The sequence below is a fragment of the Rhea americana genome, unplaced genomic scaffold, assembly GCF_003343005.1.
Source record: "Rhea americana isolate MKP2758 unplaced genomic scaffold, rheAme1 scaffold_167, whole genome shotgun sequence".
Lineage (NCBI taxonomy): Eukaryota > Metazoa > Chordata > Aves > Rheiformes > Rheidae > Rhea > Rhea americana.
This window is the reverse complement of record NW_028185783.1, coordinates 987,976-998,817: the sequence shown is the minus strand read 5'-3', so window position 1 is coordinate 998,817 and position 10,842 is coordinate 987,976. Positions and strand designations below refer to the sequence as shown.

At 37.2% G+C, this 10,842-nt stretch overlaps 1 protein-coding gene across 1 annotated transcript in view; it reads left to right on the top strand.

Annotated features, from left to right (window-relative positions):
• Positions 1 to 10,842, top strand: part of LOC146598264 (protocadherin-23-like) — a 90,587-nt gene that overhangs the window by 2,283 nt on the left and 77,462 nt on the right.

Here is a 10,842-nt window from a genome sequence, read left to right as displayed (position 1 = left end):
AACGGCCAACGGTGATGCCAAAAGCACCTCACTCGTCCGKCCGGAGATACCGGTCGTTGGCAGTGGGGCTGAACGGGGGCTTTAGAAGGCCGGTAGTTTTAAGAGGCCCCTTTACTTTTAGACTGGAAGGAGGTTTCAGAATTTATACCTTGGAGCGAAGCAGAGTCTTTCCCAAYGGAAAGAAAATTCGCAGCAGTTAATCCTGGGCGAGGCTACAAATGTTTCGGAGTTTGTGCAGAAACGTATAAGCATTTGGCAGAAAACTTGCTTCAAAAAGAGGAAAGGAGACCTAGAGAAAGTTGAAACATCGTGTTTTTGTATTTGAGAAGAAAAAGCATCCTAGCTTTCTCTCAAGGTGGCCTACTTTAAAATAGAGCTAARTATCAGGAGTGTCACTGATGTTTTGGGTCTAACAGAATCATTGCATTTCAACAGCATTTCTGTTCTTTTTTCTTTATTGTAACTTGATCTTARAAACATCTACTGTTTGTACAGCTCTGATAAAAATCAACCCATGAAAACTTTAGGAAAAGTAAGCTCGTAGAGGTTTTTATTTCATATTCTAAACTCGAATGAAAATGAGAATCCCGTCACATTTCTTTGTGTCCTCCCCCCCCCCCATCTTTCATATGGAGCAAAACATGAGTACCCTGCTATGCTGGCCCCAGGAAGGCCAAGGAGAAAGCTGATAACATAACTTAAAAAAATTATTGTCTCCCAGTCAAAAGTGAGATGCTTTATAGTACCTTCAGTCATCCTAGTGTGAGCATGACTGTGCAGCTAGCAGTCCGTGGTGCTGAAACAGACCTGGGAAAAGGCATTGGAAGGTGTGACAGATTTAGAACACTACTGGAGTCAATGAATAGTGACTTTTTTTTTTTTTACACATCTGATTTAATCATATATAAGAATCTTCAAAGATTTGTGATACTTTTTTGTGGTGATTTTTATCTTTGTTTTTTATTATAAGTTTTGATACACTAATTGAGAGTGCAGATTTTCTAGCAGGTCAAAGGTATCTCATGCTGTGAGCATCATACTTGCTGTATTAAATTTAGAAGCTGTCACCACGCTACCATGATCCTGTTTAGAGATTTTTTTTTTTTAAGTTAGGTCCTAGAGGATCAAACTAGGAAGGTTAAAGCCAAATGTAAATGAAAATGAGGCATGAGAGAGGTGTGTAGGAGGAATAACAGATGAGCATCACGTGCTACTGGGGAAGAAAGCTCGTGTTTCTATTTGTAGGTTAATCCTCAATTAACATAGTGATGTTTGTCTCACTGTGTACTAGGCTTAGTAGGTTTTGAAGCTTTAAACATACCTCCCTTACAGAGTTATGCTCTTTTGGTCCTTTCCTTCATTTTCCTTCTGCTCAACCATCATGAGTAGAAGAAGGGCTGCTTTGTTTTCATGGCTGTTGGAGTTGCAGGTAGACAAAGGAGGAAGCTCCTCTTTTGGTCAAGCCATTTTTCATGATCTGTGGTATGAGTCCTGTCTTTCAGTTGGTGCTTGAACTTAAAAGCTAGCATGAAATGGAGACAACTCCAGACTGTGTTACTGCTACTGAGCAGCAGTTCATTTCATCCTGAAAATGAACCGAGGCGCTGAAGAAAGCTGCTCTTTACACTTGTCTCTCTTTGCTCCCCAAACCTGGGGGCAGGAGGACTGCAGTTGTTGTACTACATAGAGACTGGTGTTTGGGCTCTGTTTCACATTCGGATCACAAACATTGAAGCTAGACACCTGTTAAATCTTCCAATCCCCTTCACTCTGCAATCACAGAGGCTTCTGCAATGGTGCATGTAGAAATCTGTTAATTAGTAACCTGTGCTTGGTGACTTCTGACAAACGGTTATGTCATATATCATGTGTCAGAGCTTTCTGCTTTAGCACTTTGCTGTAGCTCTCTCCAGCCAGTAAATACTGGGAAACATATTCCCTTGTGTTCTTGACTGTATGTTGTTAATAGGAGATCTTTCCAAAAGATTTCTGGGAAATCTTTTCTCCTACTCTGATTATTATTTAGGTTTTCTTCACCTCCCCACCCCCTTTGGCATAGTATCTCATGGAATAGTTACATGAAGTGGATCAACTTGCACATAAGTCTCTCTTACCAATTTCTCCTATTCTGTAGGAATTCACTGGTTAGAATAATTAACTGCACCCTTAGGAGATACAGAGTTTCCAGCAGCTTCTGGAAATGCTGCTTTATCCCAAGCATATTTGCAGGCTTTTCTGTGTTGATAAAAGACTATTCCTTACAGTATGGATTGGCCAATAAGAGAGAATCTGTACCCTGAAAAACAAGTGGAATTTATTTGCATTGGCTAAGAGAAGAAAGCAACCTGGTGGTATGATGATTGCACCACTGAGGAAAATAATACTAGTGGAGTAACTTAAAGTCATTATCAGAAATCTAAACAGACAAATCGGAAAAATTCTAAATGAAGAAAGGGGGAAATCAATGGAGAAGTAATGGGTTATCAGACACTGGAAAGTAGACCAAAGGCATATGGTAAAACACGTAAGTAGCTCTTCAAAGATGTTAAAAGTCAGCACGGTTGAAGAGAAGCTTGTAGAACAAGACAATTATCAATGGCAAAAACATTCTCTTAAAAGCAAAATGAAAATAGCAAAAACATTCTCCTTGTGATTCCAGAAGGAGATGTTTTTCTAACTCTTCCATTTGTGCAAATGTATCAAAATTCTCATTTCTTCATGCAGAAGCACTGTATGTTGTTTTTGAGTTGTCATTCACTCTTATTCTTTAAGAAACAGCAAATGGCCCTGTAAATTCTTCCACAGATCCTGACAAAGGCTCACAAACGGCACAAGTCCTGCACATGAGAGTGAGATTGCATTTGTGTGGTACAGTCATTGCTATGGTACATTGCAAAGGATAATGGCTACTGTCATGTATAAGAGGTGTATTTTATGGTTTCTGCTCAAGGTGATAGCAGTTCAAAACTCATAGCCCTTGGGACTATTTCATAAGTAAAACTGAAGACAGGACAGGCTGGGAGAAGGGATCTTTCTGCATAAAATGAATCTATTTTCTGAGGCTCTCCAGTATGGCCTAGAAATGAGATAAGCTGGAGGAAAAAGTCAGAGAACCTCTGGCTGCATCCTCTTTTTCCTGGCCTAAGAGCATTGAGTGTGACAGTACCTCTTCTGAGCCATTTTGCTAATATAATTTAATGAATAACCTTTGCCTTCGACCTACCTTGCTATCATAGATTAATTCTGATTCTTAATTTTAATTTCAAGTTTTTCTCGTGTGATTACTGTATGTTTCAATACTTACTATAATGGTTCTCTTTAGTATTAGTACAATATATCTCAGAATTTTCTGTGATCCATTCTATGAGTCTGTGAATACATCTCAGATTTTTCAGTCTTCTTGTTGAAGAGACAATATATTTCTCTCTCTGTCACACAACAGGTTAAGACTTGATCTAAAGGGAAATAAGCATGTCAAGTTGGCATCTCTTTCCTTTGTGTTGTCTTTTACGTTCTTGGGGTGGGGYCTGGAGCCCCAGGTCTGCTTGGTATCCTCCAAAGACTCCTGTGTACTTGAGTATTTCTCCCTTGCTTGTCTATGCAGAGCTTAGAGCTAGAAAGGAATTTGGCGACAGTGGCGGCTTTCACCTGCCACTCAYTTAATTTCGTATGTTCAACTCATATGTTGAAATTAAAATAAATATCTCCATTATACAATGTAGTACATTCTGTATAATTTGGGACTTGTAGCTTAAACTTACTTTCACCTCAAGGGTATGCTATAGGTTGTAAAGTACTCTTATTCTATGACAAGAATGTAGTTCACTTTAAACTGAAAATGCAGTCTTATAGTAGGTATAACAAATTAAGTGTTTGTAATTGCATCTTGAAAAAAAAAACATATATTGTTATGAATTCTTGACAGTCATATCAGTAGCTATGTTCTAGACTTGTTTTCTTTTCTGGCTTATTAAAAAATGTGTCTATTGCCTTTAAGCCATCTCTGATGGACCAGAAGAAGAAACAAAGCAAATATTGTCTCTCAGATGATAAAGACCCATATGTATTCTACTGTTACGACAACTTGCACTTTTCTGGTCCCTTAAGAAAACTGTTTAACTCACTGGTTAGAGTGCTTCCGTTCTTTTTGTTTAAAAATAGCAGGCTGAGATGGGGAGCAAGGGAGAAGTTTGTAAATGCAATGACATCAAGGGAAGACTTTTGTTTAAAGCTGAAAAACCTAATGTAGGTATACCAGAAATTATTTCCTGATTAGGGAAAGATCTGTGGATTTTTAGAAGATATATTTGAAGACAACAATATATGTAAGAAGGATGTCTGTTATTTTGAGAATTTTTAAAGTGTTTAGTGTATTTGGGAAAATTTGTTTATTCTTACTTGAAATGCACATATTTCCAAGAGAAACGAGCAGAAGGAGAGCATTCTAAAAAGACATTTTAATGTGTATGTTTTCTTTCATTTTTTTGAATAAAGCAGAGAAAAGTTAAAGAAAAATAAGAGGACAAAAAGGATTTTTGATACCTAGTGTAAGTGAAGGAGACTTGGAGGCTAGGTAGGAAGCTAGCTAGCTTCTGCTAGCTGCAGAAGAGTTAAGATTTTTGTTTATTGGCCTAGAGTGGTATTTTGTTTTGAAACTAATACAATTGAAAATAGGAAGACCAAAACCCAGGCTGAAGTACAGTTACAGCAAAAATTTATTATTTAACTTATAATTATAATGCAACACTATTTGTTTCATCCAGTCTGTATTAGTATTTTACTGAGTCTGGAACCAGCTAGCCCATCATTATTTATCTGTTAGGTATATGATTTTATAGCAATTCTTCCTTTCCTTCTTCCCCTTCCCAAATTGACAAATATCCTTTTGCATTCCAGAAGTCACTCAGTAGATTCTCGATAGAGTATAATAGCTTTGTAGCAATAAGATCACTTTTTATGGCTGCATGCACCTTTTGTAATCCAATAGATATGTGGCTTTACAGGTACAGATAGTCTGCGCTTGGAGATAAATAAAATGTCTCTTGGAATCTGTGAAACATCTTGCTGCTTCCTATGCTCAGCTGACTGTACGCTGAAAGGGAGGAAATGAAAAAATTCAGAAAGCAAAATCAATTCTATTAATGATTGACTAACCCTAAATGAATAGGATTCCTGTATATTCTGTTGTTTAAGAATTTTAATTATGACATATTTTTATTTTTTAATAATTGGGAAAAGTTCCATTTTAATAATAGAAATGTTTATAAAAATGAAGTAGTCTGTTTCTTGATGCAGTCCTTTCAATGCCAGTCTTAAGCACAGAAACCATATTTTGTAGAAGTAGGAAGCTTTGATCCTAAAAAATTCAAGGATGTTAGAAGTGGAATACTTTTGCTGCTTTCAGTTTATGGTTACTCTTAATTGTGGCAAACATTAAATTTTCAGTGTCTAACACCTGCAAAAGAACAGATTTCCCAAGAGCAGGTAATCCCTTCCCCATGACTGTGTACTAAATCTATAGCTGTTGGATAACTAGTCTCCTCACTTTGAGAACATATGAAAAAGAAATAGATTGAATATGATGGCTTTTAATGTTTATTTCTGACTTCACTTAAAGTGAACCAGCTCCTAAAATAACAAACATGACTAGCTGAAAACTTGCATTGATATTAAACCTGAAGGTACAGACCTTGTCTTATATTAAGAAATGTTATCGCTAGTAAGGGCCTTTTAAATGAAGAATGACTTCAAAAGAAAGCTAAAAGCTTAATCAGATATTAACAAGGAAACATTTAGCTTTTATTTGACAACCCAAATTTGCATGAAAGTTTTCTTTTTTTAAGTTTTGCTCTCAAGATTGCTGCACAAAATGACCTCCCTTCCCCCCCGCCCCATTTCTAATTGCAGTCTTTTAATTTACTTCAGTAAGTTGGTGCTGGGAAGAGGGAAAGTTTGGAGGTTTACAGGTGCCCAAGTCTTCTGCACATTTCAGTGTATAGCTGTGATGGGAAAAGATAAACCAGTGGTTACAGTGGTGTTAGAGTAATTAGACATGTTCTTAGCACTTGGGTTAGTGATCAAGAAGTAATCAAATTACCTTCTTAATCATGTGCTTGGCATTGCAGTATTAAAATATTAAAATAATACTTGGAGCACCAGTGGCAAACATAGAGTTCTTAAGTATCTTTAGGTACAGAATTTTATAGAATTTTATGCGGAATAATGAATAAATGTTTACTGAAGTATCCAGTAAGTCTTCATTTATTGCTGCTGACCTTCTGGATTAATTAGTTGTGAACTATTTTAGCTGGAAGGCAGTCCAATTCAGAAATGTAATCGTTTTACTAGTGTTCACCTTTGTGCAACGAGCTGACTTCAGCAGTTTTTTTTTTATAACACTCGAGCAAATTATTAAGAAGCTGTAAATGGCTGGGTATGGCCTCTCTGTTCATTTATCAAATATTAATGTCACTTTATCACGTATATAGATTTTCATAAGCTGCTAGGTCAGCAGACAGTGAAGTCTTAGTCTTTCCTGGAAGGTTTTAAAGCACAGAAAAATATAGGAGTTGGAATTTAAGTTCCAAGCTTACTATGCAAACAGATTGACACATCACTAAATGAGTTTTTATTTTCTTTTGCTGTGTGATTCATTCTTGAAAACAAACTTCTAATTGCATGCTGAAAAACCATCAATGATTTACAGTCTGCATTTCTCTTTTAAAATTAATGAGTTTGATTTAGAAACCATTAAGAAATTTTATGGGACTCAGTTCAATATGCCGTTAGATAGCTAGCAGAAACTTGTGCTGCAGTGTGTTAATGCTAGAGTTTGTCTGAGCGATCCCTACCCTACATTCAGCATAAAGAGATAAGTAATATGAACACTGCTGTTAGCAAGGAGGAGTGAGGATCGCTCTCAAAATGATTGTACAGATCCTGCTACAGGTGTCAACAACCCAGAGGCACAGATATTAGCTAACAGAACACACCTTGGGGAGAAATATTACAAAGCTCACCTCGTGCAGCTGCTACACTTAAGAGCTTATGTAGGTATCTTGTCAGACCAATAGTCCATCTATAGCCCCATATCCTGCCTCTCTCTCCCATAGATACTAAAAGTGTATGCCTGGGGAAGAGCATAAGAACAGGGCCAACATGATCCATTCCCTAATGGACTGTCAGTCTCCAAGAGTTTTCAGCTCATGGACATCTGCAGCAAAATATGGTTTCTGCACATCTGTAACCCTGAATGGATTTTCTTTGGTGAAACTTACCTAGCTCTCAGCATTTCCCAATGCTTCCATCCACTRTGCGCAGAGGCGAGGAGTTTCACAGACCAGCTACCCGTTCTACGAAGAATCACTCCTTTGCTTTGAGCCTGGAGATGGCTCGAATGAATGAATGATTGCTGCCTACCACTCATCATTTTATAGCTCTCTGTTGTATCACCTCTCCATCATCTCTTCCCTAGTACTCTATCTTTTTAGTTGGAAAATGTAACTGGCACTGGGGAAGTAGTTGGTCTTGAACCAATTCTGAAATGTGCCACTGGTGAAGAGAAAAATTTACATCTTATTCAGAAAGGTGATGTAGTGAAAGAAAGTCTACATTTTACAGTCGACACAAACAGTCTACAAGAGCAGTTCAGTAATCTATGTAAAAGAGGTTTCTATCAGGAGGAGTAATGGAGTTTTAGAATATAATTTATAAATCCTAGTTCATTTAGTCAGTTCTAGTGCTTTAAGATTCCTCTGTAAAGATCTCTCCAAAATCAGGAACTTTTTTATTTCTTTGCACTTAATGAAATCATACTTCTCTAGTGAATGTAGAATTACACGTAGAATTACACGGGATTTATGCCATACCTGGAGAACATGTCCAGTAGTGATGTATTATTTAATGTTGCTGCAGAAGATGTGCAGATGTTTCTCACCTTTTCATACTAGCTGTTCTCCTATATGTATATATGTGTGTGTATGTATAGATATGAGATATATATCCGTATATAAAATAGTGTGTGTGTATATATAGATATATCTATATAAATACATGCATATATATTGTAAAAGAAGTGCAGCAAATTAAACACTTGTATTTTATCTAACACGTACATGACCAAATGTAATAACTGTCAGCATTTACTGTAACTCCCAGCACACACTGATGCAGAAAGAATATTTATAGGGACCCACATACTGGCCAGCACTGTTTGGATGCAAAATCTCTGGTTACTTCTCTTGATAATTACCTGGTCAGGATTTTTAGGGAAGTAGTGTTGGATGCAGGAATTTTGTACCAAAGTATGTGGGTTATTGATGAAATTGTTCTGTGTACAAAATCAGTGTAATTCCTGGTACTAGCTCAGTCTCACGTAAATCAAGCAATGTGAAGAGGGTTTGAACTGGGTCTTTCTTTACAGACCATACTGTAAAGACCATTCTCTATACACCAAATTTACCATGAAACCCAAACTTTTAGCTTTCATGATAGCATCTGCTAGCGAGAGTAAGCAGAATATATTTTAAGGGAAGATGTGTATGTTGCAACCCATTTTTGTGCCTATTTGCTCACTCCACAAGCTTCTCTTTGATAAGTCGGTTACTCTAATAGACCGAATCAAATCTATGAACTTTGAAATAGTTTTGTTTAGAAGTGTGTTACTCTTAAGTAACTAGAAGTACAGCGTTAGACACGCAGCTCTAGATTCTCTCTCTCCTACTCCTCTTCCCTATACAAAAGTATGCATTACGTCTATGCCAGATTTTACTAGGTCTGATTCCCGTTGTGTACGACTTCTAAAATAAAAGTCAGGATATTGTCATGCCTGTTTACTTGTATTCACAGCCTGTACTATTTTAAGAATTAAAACTGTTGCAGTACCAATAGTATTTGCCACAGTATAACTCTCAGCCTTGACAGATGTCTCAGTCTCCTGCCTTGACCTTGTGAGACTCTGGCCTAGTGTTTTTTGCCTCCCCGTCCCCCTCTCGCTCCCCTCCCCAGCTACTTGCTTCATGCAGAGGATTAGGTTGTCATGCTTATGTCTGCTCCACTTCCAGTGGCTGCACCTACATCTGGTGCTGGGGAAGGGATAACAGGAAGGGCAATTCTTAAACTAATGTCTAACTAAACATATGTGAGACAAACAACTTGTGTATGCTCTGTTTTTCTCTTTTTTTTAAAACAATCATAAATAAACACATATGTTTAGTGTAATGTCCAAAGAACTGGATTTACCTTACTAATTAGAGAAACTGCTCGAGACAATTGCACTCGTTCTTTTGTACATTACATTACAAGCTTGTAAAACCCCAATAAATAAAAATTTTATTACACATTCAGTTTTTTCTGCTATGTTTTGTAGTTACTTTTAATTCCGAACTGATGTCCAGAGATATTGGCCTAGTAATTTATCAAAACTTTTTCTCTCAAGTGTTGTCCTGCACTGTGACTGCATTAGTAATAGACTTACCATTTGTATAAAACTGTATGTTTTCTCTTAGACTCTTAMCAAGTCACACATCTGTTCTTTATCTCTATTTATGTATGTTTAGGCTATATATTAGAAGTTTTCCATAGATATATAGAYTCATAATTATTTTTACTTAGGAATATATTACAAGTCTCTTGATAGGCTATTGCTCTGGACATTTATCCAGTATGACTTTGTAACCAATTCCAAACATTTTTATTAGTTAGCTAATTTTATGAATGCATTTCAGTTTGGTACTTTTATTGCTGTAATGCTTAATTTCATTTATGTAGGACTGATAATGTGCCCTTACAGGGCATGGACTCGATATGGCATGTGTTTATTTTGTAATACTTCTGTTCTGGAAAGATATTCAGTCTCTTAAGATGCTATCAAATGGAGGAGAAAAAGCTCCTTGAGACAAGGATTATCACCTTGTTAATACCCTGTATGTTGTATCATAATTTTTTTTTTTGGTGTGCTATTAGAATATAGGTTAATTTCAAAAATGTAGCCATGGGGAATTTAAACCTTAACATTTGCAATCATGTGTGGGGGAAGAGGATGGTAACCTGAATGTGCCAAGTTACTGCTTGCTCCGTTTCTAAGTTTAGTTCTTGTTCTGCTTCTTTTGTGTGCTATGTTGTTTTTGTTGCTCGTGAAGGCAACAAGTGGAATTCTGTTTTATAGCATTTTGAGGGATGACGCCACTAAAAGCATTTTAAAATTCTTGGGGCTGTACCTAAACTCCTTAGCTACTCTAGTGTAGCTCTGGGGTAGCTTCTTAGCACTAGTGTACTGCACCAAGCGTCAGTCAGTGTTGGTGTTCAGGGCTTTGGCAGAAGGCAGTCACCAGCTAGCAATACAGGGACGGAACGGGGGCTTTCGCTCATGTCGAAGATTGGCTATTTAACTTGAAACACAAGATTCAGTAGCGCAGTTTTTGAAAAATTCATGAGCTTGGTAATTCCTGTCTGGCTTTTCCTTTTTCAGGTCTATAGGCCTGTGCAAAGTAAGTGTAAAATGCTACCTTATGGTGATACTGTACAACAACATCACACCACTTGATGTCTGCAAAAGGTGGGAGCAGTGGGAGCTGGAAAGCTGTTTTCAAAAGTGCCTTTGTTGCACAGGCCTATAGGGAGCTTAGGCACATAAGCCATAAAGAAATCAACCAGCACTTGCACTTGGGGTATTTTATTTTTAGGTTCTCGGTCTTTGAAAATTCCAGCTAATTTAATATCTGTCTGTGTGAAAACCTGACAGTTCAAACATAGCATTTGAAAGAGTAACTGCTGTTAATTTTCAGGAATATTAGTTTGAATTTGTTTGCAGAGAGGACCAAAGGCAGTGTTTGGGAGTTAGAA